This window comes from Lupinus angustifolius, chromosome LG01 (assembly GCF_001865875.1).
Source record: "Lupinus angustifolius cultivar Tanjil chromosome LG01, LupAngTanjil_v1.0, whole genome shotgun sequence".
NCBI classification, from domain to species: Eukaryota; Viridiplantae; Streptophyta; class Magnoliopsida; order Fabales; family Fabaceae; genus Lupinus; species Lupinus angustifolius.
In genome coordinates this window covers 32500716-32526902 of record NC_032009.1, presented here as the reverse complement: position 1 = coordinate 32526902, position 26187 = coordinate 32500716, and the positions used below count along the sequence as shown (strand labels likewise).

The following is a 26187-nucleotide window of genomic DNA, read 5'->3' as shown; positions in this document are numbered from 1 at the left end:
TCAAAAGTTTAGAGTTATATTTGTGTATTAAGAAAACCCATACTTAATCAATTATTTTGTGTGCCTAGATTTTGTATGGATACTTTCTTAAGTTGTATGATTAGGATAGCATAAAATATCAAGTATTGTGTTGGCTATCCATGAAGGAACACCACTCGAGAAACTAAAATGCATTGAGATCGAAAACTGTGGAGAGTTTCGATCCGTTAGCCCAAAATGGCGAGGAAAATGATCCTGGTAACTGGACCACCTCGCCCGGGCGAGCCAGCCTCGCCTGGGCGAGGGAGAAATAGAGAAAAATGGATCCAAATAGCGCTTGGGCGAGCAACCCCTCGCCTGGGCGAGCCAGCCTCGCTTGGGCGAGGGCCAGATAACTAGTTTTGGGCGTTTTTGGCGACCGTACCTGGCCTGGGCAAGTCCAAACAGGTATTTTGACCAGATTTTAATGAATTGGTCGCTTGAGCGACAGTCTCTCGCTTGGGCGAAAGACAAACAATATTTTTCACTGATTGCGATTGTTTGATTGCTTAGGCAATAGCCATATCGTGGGTGTGAAATGTATTTACCCTTGGGAAAGACCGTGACTCAGATGATTCCCCTATGGGAAAAACCGATTCCGGCTATGTTGATCCATTGTGATAGTACCGCGGCTATTGCAAAAATTGAGAACCGCTTTTATAACGGTAAGAAACGACAAATTCGTCGTAAGCACAACACCATTAGAGAGTTACTCTCTACAAGAGCTGTTAGAGTGGATCATGTACGCACGAAGAATAACTTAGAAGATCCTTTGACGAAAGGACTAGCTAGAGAGAAAGTCCATAATACTTCTAAGAGTATGGGACTATTGCCCTTAGAACGAGGATCACTCATGATGGTAACCCGACCTAACTGATTGGAGATCCCAAGAAATAGGTTCAATGGTAATAACAAGTTGTGAAGTGATATGAGAATGAACATGCTATAAAATTATGAGAAGCATGATTCCTGTAGCATATGTAAGGATGAGTTAAACTCTTAATGAGATCTATACTCCAATTGGAGTGAAGTACCTAGGCTATAGGAGTACTCTTGATAGACTCACCTATGTGAATGTGAAAGTGGGGACCGCTTCCTATGAAATTTAGGGGCATAAATTTCTAGAGCGTTCATTATACTGAGATAGACATTCATGGCCTTTAACGCACGGCTTTACAGAATACACCTTTGAACAGGTTGTGTGTGGTTTGATGTTGGAGATAGAGTTCAAGACTACGAGTCACTCTAGTAAAATCTGGATCTTATTCACTATGCAAAGGTTCAAGTCGCATGACACCTTTGTTTATGCATAATCTTATTGAGACCACAAATATTCTCAGAAATTGTTTTTTAATTTCAAGTGGGGGATTGTTGGAACATGGTTTGCTGAAAACCATGAGTGAGAACTTTTGGGTGTGAAATATAAAAAAAACAACCAAGTCCCACATAGAAGAGTTTAAAAAAACAACTCTCAAAGTCTCACATGGAAGAGTTTTGAAAAAATAAAAATTAAGCTCCCAAGTCCCACATGGGAGAAATGAGGAACATGAGAAAAATCTCATGTTATAAATAGAGGCTTTCTCCCTTCATTTTAACTTGTACCAAGTTGAAGGCGTTTCCTCTCAACTTTTCTTTCTCCCCCCTAATATTCTGCCGATGCATTTCCGGCAAACTTTTCCCCCTTTCTTTCCGTGGCACTTAAGAATTGGCACAGGCAGCCAATGTGGGATTTCGAGAATTGATACTGATAGTGAGTATTGTGGGAAGAGAATTGGCACAGGCAGCCAAAGTGGGATTTCAAGAACTGACACTGGTAGTCAGTATTGTGGGTAAAGAATTGGCACAGGTAGCCACATTGTGGGATTTCGAGAATTGACACTGGTAGTCAGTATTGTGGGAAGAGAATTGGCACGGGTAGCCATATTGTGGGTAATTTCGAGAATTTGCACTAGTAGCCATATTGTGGTGGGTGTATTCGAGATCAGTTCTTACAGTGTAGTAAGAATTCGATAACAGAGATCTGGGCTGTTTTATCCTGGGGACGGCGTGGTTAATAGTCTGCTTGCACATTTTGGGCAGTGCCACGAAAAGTCTTAAAGAGAGCGACCTGGTCGTGACTCAGCCAGTAAGTATTATTTCGTGTCATTTAGAATTGTTGCAAGCTACGTTAACAACCATATCTCTCTAAGAATCTCTATCAAGAATGCATGAACATGTGAGCAAGATAAGAATGAGATTAAACATATGAAAAACAATATGCAAATAACAATGAATCAATCTTCAATATGGCATGTTAATCTCTCTTCCTCGCACATGCATTTCTCTCTACAAAACAGAATTTAAAACACGAAAATATGCTCTCTAATCAATCCTATACAATAGTATGCAATGTTACACTTATCTGGAAATTGCCTAAACTTATAAAAAACCATTTTGACACTTCAAGCCGTTGCAATCAGCTAAGCAATTATAACATAAAACAGACCTGTTAATCGATTAAGTTACCACGTTAATCGATTAACCAGTGCAACGTGATTAAAACAGAAACCAGTTGTAACAGAAAAACTGAAATAACAGAAAAACAGTTGAGTTAATCGATTAAGTCACCACGTTAATCGATTAACCAACATATTAAAATATGTGATTCACAAGGCAAACTACTCATATATTATGCTTAACTTCTATACATGTTTTAGCAATTATATTATGCCTAATATGCACATATTACATGTATTATTAATGCATGAACATACAATTAACTAGATGATATGTCTCATGAATGTGATATGACAATTATAATGGCTTGAGAGACTTGCATCTAGATTTACCTCACCTATACTCACTTACTAAGGCACACATATCAGACTACTTAGAATAATGACTCTATTTATATAACATAGTCTAGATATGACCATTGAGTTATATGCATGTTGATTGTTGAGTCATCTTCAAACTTTAATAAAACATTGTCTTCATCAAAACATAGACAATATATTGCTAGTGCGATCCTCGACACTTTGCACTTTCAGTATTTTGAAGATGTGAAATATATTTAATAAATTAGGAAAAACTATATTTGGAATATCAAAATACACTTTCAACGCTTACACATTATCATGACATTATGAATGAGTTAAATTTTTCCAAATTTATTTTTTTAATTAAAATTATAACTTTATTGTTTTCAGAAATTAAATTTCAAAAGAAAAAAGACAAATGAATTAATATTGATTTGAATAAATCAAGACTCGTCCTTTATATATAATTTTATATCAAATTGATGAGCAACAATAAATAATATTATGAATTAGTAACAATAAAGTAGTTAATAATAGATTAGAGTTGATAGTGTGTTAGGGTTTTATATTCATAGTAGTATTTAAAACTGAATTTTGATTTACTATGAAGAAAAGGAAAGGAACTTCTAATTCTTTCTCAAACTATTGTGTATAACTTAAAGTCAACCCCAGTCATTGATATTTTTGAAAATGTTAATGATACTAACATAAAAAATAGTTTTGAAGTTTCGAAATATACTTTTAATATTCTGAAGCTACAATATTATTTTCAACAAGTAAATATGATAATCATTCTATTTTGCTAATATTACTACTATTTTATTTCCCAAAATTAAATTTTCAAATGAAGAGGAAGTAAATAAAAATTATATGAATAAATTAGGTACACCTATTATCTCTATAATTTTATCTCGAATTGATGAAGAACAATAATATGATATTAATAATTAATAAGAGTAAATAAAGTAGGAGATAGAAGAATAGATTTAAGAGGTTCTTTGAGATATAATATAAATAGTACTATTCAAAAATTGAATTGTGATTTTCAAAACAAATAGTGACTGATTCCTTTTATTTTTCCTCAAATTATTATATGAAATTTAAAACTATTTGAATTTTCATATTATAAAATATTCTTATTAAACTACGGGAAAATGTTATTGGAGTCTCGAATTACACTCTTGAGTCTTGATGCTTACAAATTATTTGATATCAAATTTATTCCTTATTTACAATTATTACTGTGTTGTTTCCCAAAAAGCTAAATTTCAAAAGAGAAAGACAAATAAACCAATATTGATTTCAATAAATTAGGAATTGTCATTCATCACTTTAATTATATACAAAATTGGCGAGGAATAATAGTACAATATTAAAGTAGAGAATAATAGAGTAGAAAGTTATAGTTTTTCGGCTCTGATATAAATAATAATATTTAAAAATCGACTTGTAAAATTAATATATTTTTAAATATGGTTAAAAATTAGCTTTGTATTCTCAAAATATACTTTTAATAATCGAAAAGTATAATATTATTTACAATAAGGAAATATGATAACAATTTTATAAAATTAATATATTTTTTTCGAAATTAAACTTTCAAACAAATACAAAATAAAAAATAGTTGATTTGAATAAATTAAGTATCACCCACGATTTCCATAATTTTATCTTGAATTGATGAATAATAATACAATATTATTAATTAGTAAAGATATATAAAGTAGATAATATAAGGGTAGATTTGATAGTTTTTAGAGCATTATATAAATAGTACTATTTCAAAATTAAATTGTGATTTATAAAACAAAAAAAAAGAATGATATTTGCATTATTTATCAAACTATTGCTTGAAATTTAGAACAAGATGAATTTAGAAATGTCAAATATGCTCTATAAACTAGGGGAAAATATTTATGTATTTTCAAAATACACTCTCAACTCTTACGAATTATAATAACATTTTCAATGAGGAAAAATGATACCAAAATTATTTTTTATTTAAGATTATTACTATGTTGGTTTAGGAAAATTAATTTTCAAAAGAAAAAGGAAATAAACAAATAATGATTTAAATAAATCAAGAATCATAATTCATCTTTATAATTTTATATCAAGTTGATGATAAATAATAATATAATATTATTAAATAGTAACAAACAATAAACAAGGTAATAATATAATAGAGTTGATAGTTTTTTAGGGTATTATATAAATAGTATTTCAAAATCCAGTTGTGATTTGTTATAAAAACTAAACGACTTTTTAATTTTTTTTCTTAAACTATTGTCATACGGTGAGACCTTAATAGATATATTATCATTTCCAACTGTATATAAAAGAATAGAATTGTCCACTACTTATTTTGTTGGTGGGCCACAAAAATCATATAAAGGGGATACAAAAGGATGCGTATCACTGTGTCTTTATATGTAATTGAGAAGCTAGATCTAAGAATAATAGTTTCATTTTTCTAGAAATCAATATACTAAAAAAATTGGGGCCCTATTCATTGAAAATGAGTGGAGCACAACTGCATGCAACAATATAGAAACCATTGTTATTTGTATAATTAAATTTGCCATCTATTCCATCTCAATCATATAGCAAATTTTAAGTTTTAACAAAAATAAAATGGTGGTGAAATGCATGAGACTCGCAACTAGAGGGGTTTGAGGAGAGTAGATGTTTGTAATCTTATTCTCACCAAAAAAGAGATTGTTTTCAAGATAAACAATCTCACTGTTGAGACGAGGCTCACTCTCTTTATATAACAAATTTTAACCACACCTCAAAAAATATTTTAGCTCTAAATCTCTGGATTTTATATTTCTTGAACAAAACTTTCACCTTACTCTCACAAAAGCACCTATCACTTTGGAGGCCCCTCACTTGATAGGACTATCCAAAATCTATATAATACAATTAGAGGATGGAATATCTCCTCGGAGATAATTTCTCTCCTTACACCAGTTAGGCAATGACACATGGTTATTTTTTAACTATTTTAAAAATAAATAAGAAAACAAAAAGTAAAGTAATACAAGTGTCTATTAATGAATGGGTGCGAGGAGAACTTCTCTCCTCACATCAGGACATACATTATTCTCTTAAAAATAAACCAGCATTTCAGAAATATGCATAAAAATAAACCAGAATTTCAGAAATATGTTATGGTTTATACTATATTGTGTTCAGTTATAAATATAAATAACTGATATCAACATGCCCCATTTCAAGAGCATATTTAAATATATATATATAAACACTCACATATCAATCTTTCCAAATTACAAGGATGTATAATGTGCAGAGATCAGTTAATCAGCTACAAGAACATACCTCTAAAAGATGTTCTTGTACACAATCGACGTAGCTTAAACACAATTTTTGTCCTGGATGCGAATTCTAAAAAAAAGTCTCACCTTTTTTTGACAAACAAACAAGAGACTGACTAGGCATCCAGAGAATGCACCTTTGATCTCTTGTGTCCTAAAACCCAAAGTCTATCATTCCACCACTTCATGAAGATAATTTGTATGCAATTTCCTATCAAAAGAGCAAAAAGCACAGTCAGACAGGGAATCAATGAAGTCTCTAAAGATAATTCACTGCAAAATATTATCAATCGGGATCGCAGATTTCTTCATTCTTTCATAATTTGCACAAATGCCTAGAAATATTTCCTGTACCTACTTATAATCTAAAGTTCCATATATATAACATTTCAACAATGAACTAATGATACAAGAAAAACCAGCCTTCTTAATATATAAACAAAACTTTCCAGCATATAAGTAGGTTCCAACTTCTCATAATTTTGTTTAACAGTAAGTTTAATCACCAGAACCGGAAGTTCACATATACAATGAGTAATCAATCAATTGAGGTGGACATGTATTATAGACATTGGAGTGACATGTTCAACCACAAAACAGAAGGTCTTGTGATAACATCGACAAAACTTGTGAGGAAATGGTATTCTGTAGATTTCTGGCTGAACGAATAGGAATCGGAATGGAAAGAAATGAATCACCATTCTTCATATTGTACTTTCTATAGCTAGGAACAGAATATTTCAAAAAGCGGCGGCGGTAGTGGTGGTTGTAAAAGATGTTTTTTTATCTTTACAAAGTACATAGGGTGTGACAGTGCAAATGCCAGCTTAGAGTTTCATGTAGCACAACTTAGTCATCTTGAATCTATCATATGAAGTGATGGAGAAACAAAGGGAAAGTTGTATCATAGGATTCAAATTGAGTGCATTTTTTATGGAGGTCATACCATACCACAAGTAACAAAGTTTAGGTATCATTGATCTATTATACGGAGTGATGGATAAATAAAAAGGAGATGCAGAGCATAGGATTAAAACTGGGTGCATAAAGTGGATAAATGTTTATGGTGTTATTTGTGATAAAAAGGTGTCTCTCAAGCTTAAAGGAAGATTTTACGCACATCCATAAGACCTGGGATGGGGTGCTTTATGGTACTAAATGTTGGACGATAAAGTTTCAACAAAAACATGAGTTAAGTGTTATGATTGTAAAGATGAGGGTGTTATGGTCAATGAATGAACATACTAGACAAGATCAAGAATGAATGAATGAATGCGTTATAGAGAAACAAAGATATTTTTTATTAAATAATACTAAAAAGATTTGCCGCAGTCAAAAAGCAAAAACAAGCAGCGCCCAGCCCAAGATACATATTTTTAAATGTTGTGATTATGTCAAAGGAGGAAGAACAGAAAGAGGGAATTATGGGGGGGGGGATAGAATCATCCATTTGGGCAATCAAAGGAAGGTGGAGATTTGGGACAGTCTTAAGGACGGAGATGGATATTTAGGGACCATACTACCACCTCATGACAGCATTACAGTGTAAGTCACCACTGGTATTACTCGTCCTCACCACCATGAGCCACCAAGAAGCGAGAGATGATTTCAGCATGCATTGTAAGGGCCAAATCCAGAAGAAAATTAAACACTGGAAGCAAAAAGGGAAGAATATGTACAAGCATGCAAAACAGCAGTTTCTGGGAGCAATTCAATCAGCTGCACTTTTTTGGAAAAAAGATACACCGGTACTCCCGGGTAAATACCCAAGCTATACCTGGTATGCCGGACAAAGTGGACATACCCATGCTCCAGAGCTTATAATTCACTCCGTTGAACTAAATGTTAGTTTATTTAAATGCAACTATACAACTATAGGTCAATGGAAAACTCACTAGATAATATGGTAAAAGAGGACGAAAAGAGATACAAATGAGGGACAAAAGGGGGCCAACAAAAGTTTAAAATACTAACAACTCCTCATACCAATCTGTCTGAGAAGGTCATATATAAACAAGGATTAACTTTATTTTCTGAGAACTAAGAAGGATAAATCAACTTGGGGCCTTGGGGCATTGATGATAGGTAAGTTTCCAAGATCTTAGGCTCATTACTGAACTACTCAAATCCTTAGGCTTCATATATATTTACCATACAATATGATATGTCTTCTCGGGTAAAATTCAATAAAATGAACCCAATAACATAAAACGTAGCCAAAAGGATCTTAAAACATGAATGAATCAACTAAACCAAATAGACTAGGAATTCAATGCAGATACGAAATGTGACATGGAAGAAAATTTTAACTATGATAGTGATATTATGTAGGCGGACATAACAGGATGGAACAATATATTTTGTGTTGTTCACTTTTATCTGATCTCGTATTATACCAACAAGGTGATAGTCTAGTGATATAAAGCCCCGCTAGATCCCTATGATGTCTAAAAGATCAATGGTTCAATTCCTGGGAGCGACACTTATTGGGAGGGACATACATGCTGATTAGTTTTTTATCCATAGGTGAGGGTATACCATTGGTACTACAAAAAAAAATGTCCTCTTCTATTTATAAAGTAATCAAAAGAAGACCAGAACATACATGTCTTATTCAATCTTATTTTGATAGGTCTGTCAAACACTACCATAATGATTAATAACATAAGGCCATCATCATTTTTTTTAAACTTCAAATGTCTCTAATCTTAACCAATTCATGAAAGTAAACAAACAAACCACAAAAATCATCAATCGCTAATCACCACTAAACAAAACTCAAAATCTAAAACAACCCAATTCAACCAACCATTCAAAGTTTAAAACTTTCAATCAAAACAGAAGATCCAACAAAACCCACACCCAAAAAAAACACAGAAAGAGAAAAAAAACTTACTTTACCGAAAAAGGGACAAAACCCAGATCAATCAGAATGAGAATGGTAATAATCATCATCATTCTCAAAGGTGGCTACAGAAGAGACATCATCATCAGAGAAAGGAAGGTAAGAGAAGAATGAATCATAAGGATGGTGGAGACAGAAGTTCCAGAGACAAAGAGCAATAGGACGCAATTGTTGAAAAGGGAAAGTGAAGAAAAGATCAAAGAGTTCCTCATTGGTGAAAGGGTCTTGAGTGCATGTTAACCATTGCCATGCTTCAGCTGAAAAACGTGCCACAGAAAACAATATCAACCTGTTGAAAACCATGGTTATGTTGGAAGATTCTTCTTCTTTTTTTCTTTCTCTTTTGCTAATTGGTTAGTTGATCGGAGCAAAAGATTTAATATTTCGATCTCTTTGTGCTTCACTTTCATCATTGTATTCACGTTTTTGGTATCTACTCAGACGTTAGACTTCAGACTACTTTACATCCTACTAGTCTTCACTCTTATTTTTTTTGTTAAAAAAATAAAATAAAATAAATGTATCAATTTTATAGTCAATGTATGATTTCTAATTATCATTTACTATTTAAAAGAAAAAAATATTAAATACTCTAAAGAATAGTGAATATACTTCAAATGAATAGTGAATCATATAGTAATTGTGTATATTTATTATAGTCTTCTCTTTTTTGTCCATATTGTATTTTATTTATAATTAAAGCAATTACCAAAAAATATATTTAAATGTATAATAAAAAAGGTATAATATTAAATCTATTATTGTATTTATTAATAATTTCAAAATAAAAAATATGTCATTGAGTCTTTTTGGCTACACTATATATTTACTTTTCTTAATGTCATAATATTAAATTCATTATTGTATTTCATAATAATTTCAAAATAAAAAACATGTATTTCTCTAAAAATTACTATATTTTTTCACCATATTAAAGTTTTGTGGTACTTTTCGAATTTAATATCACAGTTCATATTCTTTGGATTTTTAATTTTTTCCTATTATAATTGAAAAAATCAAATTGGAAATTAAAGTTTTTTTTGTAAGTTTTTAAATATATTTTTAATAAAAGTACCACGATTTGATTTCCTTATTTTCATTAAAAAAACAAATTTGAAATTGAAAAATCATTTCATTTTCTACAACTTTTAAAATATTTATTTTCAAAAAAATTGCATAGTATGATATTTCGGTTTTATATTTTCATTAGAAAATTCAACTTTGAAATTGTCATTTATTTTCCTTATATTTTTTACCAAGCAAATTCATGAGTAACACATGTGTTCTTAACAATACATACAAATGCATGGGTAATATATGTGTTTTCGCTCTTAGCAATGCGAATGTACGAGTAACATATGTGTTTTTAACCATACGAATGTACATGTTGTTAGAAATTCATAATTTCTACGGCTTCCTTATAGACCTTAAAGTTTGTCTCATTCACCCATGGGATGTTCTTAATTTGAGCAGAAATATTTGCAACACTAGTAAAAGAATATTAATATTTTTGTTCCAAAGACTGAATATTAATGTGTTGTGTTATGTAACTCGTGATGTGCCTCATCATCATTTGAATTTAAGTATTAAAGTTGAATGTGAGTTTAATTGCAAGAATGATTGCAATTTGTTTTGTTCTTTTACTAGTGTTGCAAATATTTCTGCTCAAATTAAGAACATCTCATGGCTGAATGAGACAAACTTTAAGGTCTACAAGGAAGCCATAGAAATTATTCTCGACATTATAGATTTAGATCTAGCACTTTAGGTGGAGAAATCTATTTCTACTATAGAAATCCTCCATGAGATTAAAAATGAGAAATTGGACCACTCTAACCGAATGTGTCTAATGATCATGTAACGCTTTATTCCATAAGCATATCGAGGCTCTATTTATGAGGATCAGAGTGCAAGGAAGTTCTATAAAGAAAAAGAATCATACTTTGCCAAAAAAATGACCTTGAAAGATACAAGATGCAAAAGATTTTTTATGCATCTGTAATAGGAAGTCTAATGTATGCTCAATTTTGTACATGTTCTGACATAGCATTTGTCGTGGGAGTTTTGAAAAGATATTTGAGCAATCTTGTAGTGCATCACTAGAAGGCAGTCAAATGTGTTATGTGTTACTTAAAGAGAACAAATGAGTACATGCTCACTTATCGGAGGTCTGAGAATTTAGAGATTGTTGGGTACTATGACTTTGTTTTTTTGGGTGTCTAGACAATAGACACTACATATCTGGATATGTATTTATCTTGGTTGAAGATGCTATCTCTAGGAAGTCTGCTAAACATACGCTCATAGCTCAATCGATCATGGTTGCAGAGTTCATGGTTTGTTTTGAAACATCAGACAATGACATATGGTTGCGGAAATTTTGTCACTGGCTTACGTGTGGTTGATGATACTAAAAGACCGCCGATAATTTATTGTGATAGTAAGTCTGCGGTTCTTTACTCCAACAATAATAAGAGTTCTACAAAGTCAAATTTTATTGACATCAAGTTTGTGGTTGTTAAAGGAGGTGTTTAAAATAGACAAATTTCTATAAAACATATACAGACAAATTTTATGCTAACTGATCTACTGACTAAGAGTTTGGTACCTAAGGTCTTTTATGAGCATATTGCTCATATGAGTATTGCTCCTTAAGATATCTTAGTTCAGTAAGAGTCTATATGTTTTATAATATATTTTGGACGTCATATATAATTTTATGCATAATAAAGTTGGTGGTTTATTGTTCTATTTTGAATGTGTGTATAGTGTTAAAATTAAAGACTTTGGATTGATCTCACAAAATAATAAAGATGGACCAGTTGGAAATAAACATGTTTGAGATCACATTGCATAAAATTTTCATGTCACTCATACATATTTGATCTATGTCATTAAGTATATTAATATGGTGATCGTTGATACACGTTTGGATGTGATGAAGGTCATGGTAGTTCTATAGTTGATATATGAGATGAACCAGATTGTATTAAGGAAAAGTCTAAATATAAATAGCATACAGATGAGTGTCTAAAGAGTGTGTGATATATTGTTTCAAGAAAAATATGAAGCCCAAGTGGGAGATTATTAGAAATTCATAATTTCTAATTAATGTGAACATCATATATTTAATACAATTATATTGACTGATCTAATTTCTAATAACCCATATGACTTCTAAAATTGTTAATGGATATGGGCTTTACTGAGTGGATACCCAAACGGTTGACCTATATGGGATAATGAGAACCTTATAAGTTAACACATAAAGAATGATTATGGTCCCCAAGACACCAAATTACAAATAGTTTTCACCTCTCCCCATCAGAGAGAAAATGAGATCCCAAAAGAAATTCAGGATTTGGTTGAGGAATGTCATCATACCAAAACTCTCTCAAAAGGTATATCAAATGAGTATATTATAGAACATAGATCGAGGTATGATATTATATCCTTGTTTAATATGATGCGTGAGAATCATGATATTCAAGATCCTAGGATTGATATTTTACCAATCATCAGGAAATATCTAACACATGTCACATGGATGTTCTTAGCAATATGAATACACAAGTAACATATGTGTTCTTAACCATATGAATATACATGTAATATATATCATTAATCATGCAACAAAAAATATCACCCCATACTAATGTACAGAATACTTGCTAGTTTATTTCTGAAGTTTTCCTTAACCCACCAACTTAATAACTAATATAACACATTAACTGTATATATAACCACGCATGGCAATTTTATGCTGAATTTTTTACACAATGAGCAAAACAACTATATTAGGTTCTTTTTAAATTTAATAAGAAAGCAATGTCATTTTGTATTAGAAAGATAAAAAAATACAAACACAAAAAAACTTGTTTTGTACCATTTTGAGTAAAAACTCATTTAGGTCTCTCAAAAAAACTTGTCTATCATTTTAGTCCCTAATTTTAAAAATTGTGACTCACTTAGTTCACGCGTTAAAGTGTGTTTGTTAACATTAATAAAATCAGTGACATGACACATTATCTACCTACGTATCCATCATGTTGTTTCCATGGTGGACAATATTAAATAAGTAAAATGACATTATTTCATATTAATTTTAAAAAATAAAGACACAAAGGGTATGCATGCCTAGAGGAAATTCGCCCCACATTTATCACAGTGAATTAATAATCATATGTAAAGAATTGTGTCATTTAGAGATAGGTTTTTTTAGAAGGAACCTTGAGCTCATGAGGCGGAAGTGAATATGTTAGAGAAAAGGTTGGGAAAATAGAAAATGGGGGAGGACATCAATTTCTTCATATGGTTAGTTAGTAGATTGAAATCGCGCATTTGTTTGATAAGAGAAAAGGATTTATAAGATTAAAGTTCCTTTGGAAGTGGTCTTAAAAAATTTCATAGGGATTGACATGGTAGATGAGGAGAGTATAGTTTCTTTGTAGTAAAAATTTGAAGTCATAGGAAGATGGAACTAAGGTTATGGCTCGATTAGTGCAATGTACTAATAGTATAATAATGAAATGAATTAAAATATTTTAATCCTCAATACTGCATTATTATATACACACAAATTATTCCTAAAATCTAAACAAATTTGTTTACATATCACCTTCAAATTTGATTTTAGGATAATAACAACATAACCAATCTAAACAAATTTGTTTACATGGATTTGGTTTGTTATTACTGCATTACCCCATCAAGTTGGAGCATGAAGATTCAGAATGCCCAACTTGCCCAATAAGGGTTTAAACCAGTGTTGTTCGGACCGGACCGAACCGGACGGTTCGATCGGATAATCAAACGGTTCCGGTTACTCCAAAAAACTGTCCTTGTATTTAGCCCGCTTCTACCTGTTGAGATTCCGGTTCAACCGAGTTGAACCACTTAAAACCGGAATAACTCGAATTGTTGAACCAGGTGGTTTGCAAAGTTAAGAAAGGGGATAGTTAAGAAACCTTTCCCCGCAAATTTAAAACCCTTCCCCTAAAAATCAAATATGCAATTTGAAAACCCTTCCATTAACTCTCAAAGACTCAAACTTGCAAATCTTAACTTCTTCGTGTCTTCGTCTTCTCTTTGTCGTGAGCTTGGTTAACTTCTCTATGCCTTCTTCTTCTTTGTGTTGTGAGCTTTGTTATTGTCTCTATTGTTGCTGCTAGAGCAAACTCTGGAATGGAGGTATTAAGTATATTGTATATATGAGACTGTTGAGTTTTGAGACTTGAGATAGAGATAAATGGGAAAATGAAACAACTATGGTCACAAAGAGAAAACGTACTAAATACCTCTACAAAAGATAATATAGTCTAGATGTTACACATTATACATACATTAAATTATTAAACCTAAGGCCTACTAGTCTAGGACTATCACGTGTTGCCCAAGAAAAAATAAGGCTACTAATTAGCTTGCTATCATTAATTATAATATATATCTTTATATATATAGTGTAATATATATGCATTATGAATGTACGGATTTATACACAATAATTATATCGTCCATAATTCATTTTGATTATTTTCTTTGAGAAGATAATGACAATTAAATATGAACGGTAGATGATACAGTAATAATATATAAAATTCATATATTATCTGTGCATACAAATTTTTTCTCATATATATGGTGTTGTGCGGTCCAACCAGACGATTTAACCGGATAGAACCTATAAAGGACCTCTCCCGGTTTGATGTCTGGCTCGGGTCTCACAACATTGGTTTAAACTATGGTTTTTCCAAAGTTTTGGTGAAAATATCTACAAGTTAAGCAATATTAGAGACATAGGTTGGAAGAATATTATGGTGGAGGACTTCATTACGAACAAAATAACAATCGACTTCTATATTCTTAGTGCATTCATAAAATACCATATTTTTAGCGATGTGCAAGGTCGTTTGACTATCACAGTGAAGAATCATATGTTTGGTATGAGTGATGCCAAGATTGGAAAGAATCTCATTTAACCATTTGAGCTTACATGCAGTAGTTGCCATGGACCGATACTCAGCTTCAACTAATGATCGAGAAATGGTGTGTTGTTTCTTTGTTTTGCAAGAGATAAGGAATTGACCAAATTGGACCAACAAACCAGTAACGGAACAACATGTAAAGGATAACTAGCCCAGTCGGAGTCACGCCATCCATGAAGCTGGGGATCATAGTTGCGAGAAAGCAACATGCCTTAACCACGATTGCCCTTGAGAAACCGAACCACTCTAAGGGCAGCTTCCTAATGCTCAATTTGTGGTTCCTTTATGAACTGAGATAGTGTGTGAACACTATATGAAAGCTCTGTGCGTGTAAAACATAGATAAATCAATCACCCAACCAATCGATGATAGCATTCAGGGTTGGTAAGAAGAGTTCATATAGCAAGAGATAGACAATGATTCTGTTCTAATGGGGTACTTGCAGGTTTAGCACCGATGATGCCAACTTCAGAAATAATATCGAGCGTGTACTTACGCTCACAGAAAAATATATGTAGAATTGCGAGCAACCTCAATACTCAGAAAATACTTCAATGTGCCAAGATCTTTCATGTGGAAGCATTCATTGAGGTAGGTTTTAAACCATTTGATGGATGATGAATCATTATCGCTAATGATTAGATCGTCGACATAAACAAGAACAAATTGAACCTCTTTTTGATGCAAGGTGAACAAAGAATAATCAAGACATGATTGCTTAAATTCATAAGATACAAGTGCATGAAAGAATTTAGTGAACCAACAAGGTGAAGCTTGCTTTAAACCATACAACGATTTTCAAAGTTTACACACCATATTTTGGTTGGAAACGAAAAAACCAGGAGGCGAACGAATGAACACTTCATCATGGAGATCGACGTGTAGAAATGCATGTGTATGTCCATTTGATGAAGTTCTCATGATTTGGCTACTACCACTGCAAGAACAGTTCGCAATGTTACCATTTTCGCGACGAGAGCAAATATTTCAGTGTAGTTGATGTCTTTTTCTTTATGATTTCCGAGCACAACTAAACGTGCTTTAAATTGCTTGATGGTGCCATCAGAATTGTACTTGATGCAATACACACACTTGCATCCTAGAGCTTTCTTCCCTTGAGGCAATAGTTGTATGCTTCATGTATCATTATGTTCCAGTGGATCAATTTCAGCTTGCATGGTCTGTCTCCATTATACATTCTTTACCGCCTCATGAAATTATCAGGGCTCTTTTTCTATAGTGATTGATGCAAGAAAGTGTTTGTATGGCAAAGAAATTTTGTCGCAACTTACATAATGAGCAATAAGATAGGGAGTAACTCAAGGATGTGATGAAGATGATGAACTAGGGAAATGACTCAATTTCTGCAAGGATGTGATGAAGATGATGAGTTTTAATGTGGATTAAATGCACATTAAAATGGTCATTAATGTTGATTCATGGGGATGTTTAATGAAAAAACTCACAAAGTCCCACATTTCTTGGAGGAAGGAAGTTGAAATGCTTTATAAGCCTTACGTTGCAACATTGGGGTGTGCCACAATAGGTACAATGAGTTTTGTGAGTAGGTGAGGACTCACACAAACAAAACCCATCCACTCACACGCGCGTGAGCACCATCACCACCATCTCCTCCTCCGCTAGTCGGCTCGACTCGTGTTCGACTCGGGCTTGCGACCAACATTCTTTTTAAATAAATATTTATTTATTTTCTGGGACCTTTTGGGCTTGGACTATGTATTGACCAAGTCAACACACGCAGGCAACACGGTTTGGGTGAAAGAGCCGTTGGAGAGTCAAGAGTGGGAGGAGTTCTTGACCATAATGGGAGAGTCGTTGGACGGTAGAATTTTCCAACATTGGATCGTGGGATTTACCACCCATTGTGATTGTCAGATGAGGAGCCGTTGGAGGCCTCATTCAATAAAAAGAGGCATCCTCTCCTCATTTTAACTTGCACTAGTCAAGCAATCTTCTTTGACTTTCTTATTTATCCCCCATAAAATTCCGCTGACGCACTTGAGAATTCCAAAGTGGAAATTTTGAGAACTAACACTATTAGTTAGTATTATGGGAAAAGAATTGACACAAGTAGTCATATTGTGGGAATTCGAGAATTGGCACTGGTAGCCATATTGTGGGGGTACTCGAGAGTGATCTTACAATGCAGTAAGAAATCGTATAATAGAGAACTTGATTGTTTTATCTTGGGGACGACATGGTTGATAATCTGCTGGCACAATTTTAGCAGTATCACGAAATGTCTTAAAGAGAGCGACTTGGTCATGACTTAACCAGTAAGGATTATTTCATGTCATGCAGAATTGTTGCGAATTACGCAAACAACAATTACATACCCTTGAAGTCTCATTGATGACTGTTTTACACGATGATTGTGCCCAAGTAGTGGATTTTCATCAGGATTACTAGGCATTATGGTGTATGAAATCATGAAACTGACATCTGATGTCAGCCATGAGACTATTCGTAGGTGAATGTTCAAAGTCTTGATTTTCGGAAGCTTCACTTGTGACTGTTGTAGTACTTATACCCCATGTCGAGAGCAAAGTTAGTTGGTGTTTGCATGTCATTAAAATCAGTATCCACCATATCATCAATAAGAAAGGAATGAGAGGTTTCTTTCTCATTTTTGGAACATTGATATGGAAATTGGTTTTCAAATAATAGTACATCTCGTGAAACAAAGAATCCACGAGTCTCTAGATCATAAACTCTCCAACCCTTTTGCCCATAGAGGTATCCCACAAAGGTACATCTACGACTTCGACTAGCAAATTTGTCGCCATTGGTGTGTTGGTTGTGAGCGAAGCATAGAAAACTAAACACGTGTAAGTGATTGTAAGAGGATTCTTGTCCAAATAACATTTCATATGGTGTTTTACCTTTTAAAATTGTGCTTGGTGTGTGATCGATCAAATAGCCTATTGTCATCATACACTCTCCCAAAAATCAATAAGCAAATTATCTTGGAACCTAGATCTTGTGCAACATTGAGAATATGGCGATGTTTGCGTTCGACCCTCTCATTTTGATGAGGTGTCCTTGTACATGAAGTTTGAAACATTATACTATGATCTAGAAAATAATTTCTCATCCAAAGGAATTTTGTTCAATTATCAATTCTCATAGTTTTAAGTCCTACAAGATGAACTAGTTCTATATGGACCCCATATCAAGTCAAATATATGAGAAGCTTTATTATTACTCAAAGGAAATGGTTCTCTAGCTTGCTTTGCTCTTTGGCATATGTCACAAACTTTATTGTTAAAACTACTAATTCCACTTCTACTATTATTGAAAATTAGTTGAGTAGTTTTCCAAGACGGATGTCCTAACCTGTTGTGTCATACTTCTAGCTCATTCATTCCTTCAACTTTTCATATCTTCTTCGTTGGGACTTCTCGAAAAAAGATAGAGTATATTCTTTCATTCACCCGAACCAATCAATATCTTCGAGGTTCAGTCCTCTATAACATACAAATTACGAGTAAATTGAACATTACAGTTTGATTCATCTATCAATTGCGATAAAGAAATCAAGTTGCATTTGAATTGAGGTACATAAAGTTCATGCTCAAGATTTAAATTATCAGAAAGTTTTATTGTTTCTTTCTTAGTAGAGATGGCAGTGTGTCCATTTAGAAGCCCAACATGACATCCACACACATCCCTCATGTTGCATAGGTGTTGCAAATTCACCATCACGCGATTTGATGTCCCAATGTCAAGTATCCAAGGGGAAGACTTTTTCTTTTGAGCATATTCAGTTCTTGAATATATCATAAAACCTTTACCTTTAGGCATCATGTGTGTCGTATACATTTCTAATTTTTTTTTGTTGGCTCTGATACCATGTAATGAAATGGATTCAAATATTTTATTTTTCAATACTGCATATTTATATACACAAAATTTGTTCCTAAAATCTAAACAAATATGTTTACATAACACATTCAGATTTGATTTTAGGATAATAACAATCTAACCAATCTAAACAAATACGTTTACATACCATATTCAAATTTGATTTTAGGATAATAACAACTTAATCAATCTAAATAAATATGTTTACAAATCACATTCAGATTTAATTTTAGGATATAAAAACCTAATTAATTTAAACAAATCTGTTTACATGGATTTAGTTTATTATTACCATATTAAATTTCTTAATGATTTGTGTTCTTTTATATGGAGGGGATAACATAACAAGAATGAAATTGGGTTGAAGCACCCTTGGATCATGTGAGATGGGTTGAACTAGAGCGACAAGGAGCTAGGAAGGGGATAAAGAGATAATATTTCATGTATAATGGTCTCCTCTATTTCCATAGCTTAAGATGAGTTTACTTTGTAAAGTAAAGTCCAATGCCATAATGAATGATATGGATGTTGCTATTGTCCTCCAATCAATCCTTTGAAAGACCAACTCATGGGCATATACGACTCATAGGTGTCTCCTAGAATAGTCACCCGATGAGCAATTAAAATACTCTTGATTAGTACATAGGAATGACAACGAGATAGGTCGAAGTCGAGTTTGTGCTTATTTAACTCCATACCCGAAACTTAAAACCCGAACCTAAATTAAGTGGAGTTGAAAATAAAGCTATCATCTCCGAACTCATCAGGTTTTGGATAACTCGAACTTGAATATATATATATATATAGGTTTTATATATGTATTTATGCATAATTTTGTAATATTATTAATCGGGTTCGGGATGGGCTCTAGGTAGGATATCAAGTATATCAAACCTAAAAGTTGAACTCGAGTAAAACTCAAACACAAACCTAATTATATCATGCTTTCCCCAGTAAATTCGGATTGAGCTCTAGAAGCTATGCTATGCAATCATGGAATTAAGGGACAAAACCTTCTTCAAATTATGCATAAATTTGACCATCTTGTATTATTAATGATTCCGCTTATCTTCTTACTCTAGAATGGCAATTATTTCCCTCCCCATTACTTTTAATATAAAACAAGGTCCTAACCACACATTAATTAGAACAAGTCAACCAATTCAATTTTCACCTCACATTGGATAATCTGAAGTCATTGCAATGAGATTTCTATCATTTGCACATTTTGATAAATTTCCTTTTTCTTAGGCACATAACTAATTACATACATGGCTCATAAATCTACAGGGTAATTAGTGATATTGCTTCTCCATATCTTTGCATTGATGGTGTTGGTAAATGCAGGTGAATAGTCATATGTTAGAAAAATAACCATGCCATATTGTATGACAAAATTCATACCTATATGCATGAAAATAAGATATGCAGATGTTCCATCTTGCAATAAAGGGTGCAAGGGAAAGGTTCTTTAGTATTCTAGAGAGTTTCTTTAGTCTTCAATTACATGTATTACTTTTTTTGTTTGGATTTGTACATGATAATCTAATTGAGAAGTAATTTAAATTATTTATATAAGCTTGACAAAGCTGTTAGACAATGTTTATCCACAATCATCTATCTTCATCTTTTTCATTTGCTAAACAGGAGACAGAAAATTGGTTCACTTTTTTGGATTTCACTTTTGTAATTTAACTAATCTTTTTTTATAAGCAAAAGATTAATTAAGAAGGCAGCCAACCCAAATACAACAACCAACAACTGCTACTACAAAGAAGTTGAATACAAGACCAACAACTAATATACCAATCAACAATAGTAATACCTGTTATTATGACAAAACCAAATCTAAGATCGAATCTGGATGAAATCCATAATTTAGATATAACTGGGCTTCTGATCAGACAAAATCATTTATTCTTTATCAATTAAATAGACCATAGTTGCAAACTAAAGCATTCTTCACCACTTCTTACCTTTTGAAGAATTACAAAAAGAGTCTAATCCAATATGAAATGCATATCTTGAGATGCTATACAATTATAATCATCTCCATCATACATCTACAAATCCCACTTTGATGTTGGCACCAACTTCCTCTAACATATATTAATACATTTATTTTTATTATATCTATAATTATTGTTGGAGTAAGTGAATCCACTTTTTTTTGTATTACCAAATGTATCTCTTTACCGTTTGGTAATGAATTAATCAATTTCAAGGTGCATGAATGTTCATCCTAGTAAGTATCACTTACATATATTGAACCATTAATCTTTTAGTCATTTTAAGATCTAATAGAATCTTATACCACTGACTAATACTTTATTGGTGTATACACAAGAATAAGTATAAAAGCCAATACAAGCATTAGAGATTGGAAACTCTAAGATTAATTAATAGCTAATGAAAGACAATTATGAGATACAAAATGCAGATTACAATTTTCTATAAACCTTTTGTTCCACACGTGTCCCTTGTTAAACAAGAAGCAAATTCCTGTCCTTAATTCTATAGTTTAATATGCATTTGGGTAGTAAAGGAAATGTTACTAAACCTAGCAAATTCTTATATAGGGTATGCATTTGTCCTTTTATTATAATCGATGATTAATCGAAAAAGTCTTATATTATTAGATCAATCATTTTATTAGGGAATGAAAATCCTTTACACCTAAATATAATGTGTATAATATAAATTATATAATAAAATAAATATAAAGGGTATGTAAGTTAAACACATAACTGCATAGTGCATGTATGTAACCACTAATTTCCAAATTAAACTAGCATCATTGGAAGTTGGAAACGAGCCTAAGGTTTTTTCTTCTTATTTTTAGAAAAATCTAAAAAAGTGAAATTAGTATGTTTTATGATTTTTTTTTTTTATTTCTTAAAGTATCCTCTTGCACATGGGGTGAAAAGGAATCAATTTGAGACAAATTGGGCTCAAATTGACTCATTGATTGACTCGAGTCGAATAAAACATGAATTGTTTTTCGACTCGAGATCAATCTAAATTGTACAAAATTTTAAATGAGTTAACGAACTACAATTTAAGTTGCTCGTCAATTAGAATAATGATCATTAACATACATATATATGTGTATATTTGTATGTATGTACATGAATAGAATTATAAATTTTAAATTGATGTGTATGTAAATATTTTTAACATATATGAATGAAGTCACTCATATAAAATTAAATATTATTATGAGAAATAAGAATAATTAACATTGATCAATAAATCTTAGCTAAATAGTTAAGATTAATAGATAAATACATGTGACTTTTTTAAATAATCATGTAACTTTTGATTAATTTGTTCTCTTAATTATTTATTGTAGAAACCAAATTTTTTATTCCCACTTTAGTTACATATATCTATATATGTATGATTATATATTCAATATGTACAAATTTAAAAGTTATATATATTCTAATAAACTTATGAACTTAATGAGATGAAATGTATTTTGTTTAAGTTTGGTTCATTTTTATGATGAGCTTAATTTTTAACTCAAATTCAACTTATTTGGTTCATAAACTAAACTTATTGAGCTAAACAATAAATATAGTTTCAAATGAATATCAGGTTGACTTATTGCTAAATTCAAACTTAATAGTGGAAGATCAATTTTTGGTAAGGAACTAATTTCTTTTAGGTTTGTGGTTGTCCCTCCCAACAAGTGTCCCTCCAGGAGGCAATCATGTCCGAGTCGGGAACTTCCACAGGTACGTGAGGCTAACTCTCCCAACGAGCATTTTTTCCATCCACAAGACTCGAACCCGGATTATTGCTTAAGGAGAATCAAGCATGTACCACTTGAACCAACGCCCGTTGGTAAATAATGATAGTATATAATTTCATAAAAGTAATTTTAATCTCGGTAATCTAATAGTATATAATTTGATGATAATATAAAAACCTATATTGGATTGCTTTATTAATAAAAAGGTTTGAGCTATGTATTTATTGACTATATATTGATGTTCAAATTCTTATAAATAATTTGGAAGTAATAATGATAGAGTTTAATATCAATGCATAATGAAAGAATTTTTAGTGTCAATGCATAATCTACCTATTACCTATCTGACAAAAAATAACCTTTGACATGTTAGCTAGGGACTCATATCATCATTTCATGTAAAATATGTTAGCTTAAAATGTCTCACTTGCTTAATGTACAACATCACACACAAGATCAAAAACATGCATTAATAACATTCAAATCTTTTCATTTCTCTACTTTTATCTCCTTCAATTTTTTCACTCTTTCACTCTTCTTCTCTTCAACAATTTATTCCTCTTCTTCATTGCTTTTTTTGTTTATTGTACAAAAATGATCTTATTTTGTAGATATGTTAATATTTTGTAGATCTGTTATTATTTCTAGATGTGTTCTTACTGATTTTTCATTTATTTTGCACATGTGTTCCTTATTCCAAGAGTGAGTTGTCTCCGTTGAAGTATTTATGCAACTTAGTTATTTCTCTATGTGCATCACTTATTTTGTGTACATATTTTTCTTTCAAAAGAATCATTATTTTCTCAATGAAGAGATTTGAAATCTCGATGACTTTTTCACTCTCCAAAAATGAAGTGGGTCTTATTCTCTTTCATATTTTTCTTTCACATTCCATCACTCATTCTTTCTCTACTTTTCACTCATTCATTTCATCACCCTTTCACTCTTCTTCTCTTCAACAATTTATCTCTCTTCTTCACTGTTTTTTGTTTATTGTATAAAAATATTCTTATTTTGTAGATATGTTAATATTTTGTAGATCTATTTTTATTTCTAGGTATGCTCTTATTGATTTTTTCAATGATTTTTTTCATTTATTTTGTAGATTTGTTCATTATTCCAAGAGTGAGTTGTCTCCCTTGAAGCATCTATGCAGGTTAGATTTTTTTCTATGTGCATCTCTTATTTTGTTCATAGATTTTTCTTTCAAAAGAATTACTATTGTTTTCAATAAAGAGATTTAACATTCGGATGACTTTTCGACTATCAAAAAATAAAGTGGGTCTTCTTCTCTTCCCCATTTTTCTCTCATGTCTCATCACTCCTTCTCCCTCTACTTTTCATTCATTCATTTCATTAGTCTTTCAGTCTTCTTCTCTTCAACAATTTCTCTCACTTCTTATTCATTGTTTTTCTTTGTTTATTTTGTGAATTTGTTCTTATTTTATAGATATATTCTTATTTTATATATATATTCATATTTTGTAGATCTATTTTTATTTTATCGACATGTTCTTACTAATTTTTCATTGGTTTTTTTATATTGTAGATTTATTTTTACTCCAAGAGTGAATTGTCTCCCTTGAAGCAATATAGCGGGTTAGTTTTTCCTCTATATGCGTATGTTATTTTTTTTACAGATTTTTATTTTTAAACGAATTACAATTTTCTCAAACAAGAGATATGAATTGCCTTATAAAAAAACTAAATATAAAAGAGTTTGTTCTGTTGTGTTATGTCACTTACAATAGATTGTTTCATGAATTATAGTTTATGTAGTCAGTATGTCAAGTGAAAAGGTACCCACCTTATAGCTTTATTCTTGACCTGGACTTTGAGGTGTTATTTTGTCTAGGAACTTAGCCGATAAGTTTTGCTGATAAAGGAAATAAGTATGTGTACTATTATACTCTTAAACATTTCTTCAACTAATGTCTGAAAAATAGTTATTGAAGATACTTTGAACAAATTTATTGAGATATTATAGTTCATAGGATATTGAGCAAGTCCTTGTCTTTATGAATAAGGTATCTCATTTTTTCATGTAAAGAAACTTGATTCATTAATCCTTATTTTATATACACACATTAAGTTAAAATTCCTATTAACTTCAACGAAAAGAAATTGTATTGATATTTATAATTGTTGCTCATTATTGTTTCAACTGAATCTATTTTCATTCCATTTGTCAACCTAAACAATGTATTGAAATATATTAAAAGGTAATAAAGAAATAAATCTTTAAATATATTTATTTTCACTTGATTGGATTATTTGTTTGATTTCAATTTATAAAATTGGAATCTTATGATTGTTGACGCCTAACACCTTCCATTAACAATTAGTTTTATCTTTATGATAAGAATTGAATTGCGATAATTACATTCCCAATATATTATATATTTAATCTTTGGTTATAGATTATACAGTTACATATATGCAATTATGAATATTAAACTTACATTGAAGAAATGTTACTAATATATTGTTACTATCAATGCTATTCAAGTTTCAAAACGACGATTTAAAAATCAAATGACTATTAAAACTAAAATCTAATTATACTTATTTCATAATTATGTAACAGATAACAATTCAATGTTAGAGAACTAACCATATCTATACTTCTATACTATTAATAAAGCCAAAACAAGTGGTAACCACCATGTATGGCATAATTTTAATATTTCATTTTTATCATTTTTAACCTCTCTCCTTAATAACTAATAAAAACTTTCATACAATACTAATATCTAACAATCACATAATAATTTTTATCTTCTTAAATCAACATTTTTCTTTAAGTTTATATATTGCAATAAGAATGCGGGTCGACATGCACAAAATGTCGGTCGACACGCTAGTATAGTATAATGGATATGGTTTACTAGGAATTGATTTAAATAATTACTCATAGTTAAATAGAGTAACACATGATTGATATGTGACATAACAAACATCGCGCCCCGATTTTCGGCTGCATGACCTTATTAGAGTCGTCACTAATTTTATGGTTAAAAATATAGAAAAATCTTTTAAGCCCAATCATGTTGGGCTTTGGATTTTTGATATCCAAGTTCGGAAGTCGGTTACAAGGTAGGGAATGTATTAGTACCCTACCCGCCCGCCTTAGGCGATACCCTTTATTAAATTATATGACTTTAGTATATTTTTATATTTATTTGGTTATTTAATTAATTATCATAAGGAGTAAATTTATTTATTTTTATTATTGCGCCTTAGGCGGTTACAAACTTATTAGTTGGGTATGTTAATTAAGGACATAAGTGGCGTAGCGCGACCGTCCGAATGATGAGTTGAGAAGAATGAGACCCACAGGGCGACCGTCCCTCTATCCTTTATGTGGTTGGCAAATTTTATTAATGAAAATATTTATTTTTTGTGTATTTATGAAAAAAGTGTTGTAATTAATTGTTAATTCTATTAAAAATGATTTATTTTGGATTTTGGGAATTAATCGAGAGGAAACAGTGTAGCACGA

General features: G+C 31.5%; 1 long non-coding RNA gene across 1 annotated transcript in view; it reads right to left on the bottom strand.

Annotated features, from left to right (window-relative positions):
• LOC109360909 overlaps positions 5988-26187 on the bottom strand; it is a 29326-nt gene continuing 9126 nt past the window's right edge. The window contains exon 2 of the long non-coding RNA XR_002109232.1: positions 5988-6365. This is a non-coding gene — a long non-coding RNA (uncharacterized LOC109360909). The remainder of the gene's footprint in view (positions 6366-26187) is intronic.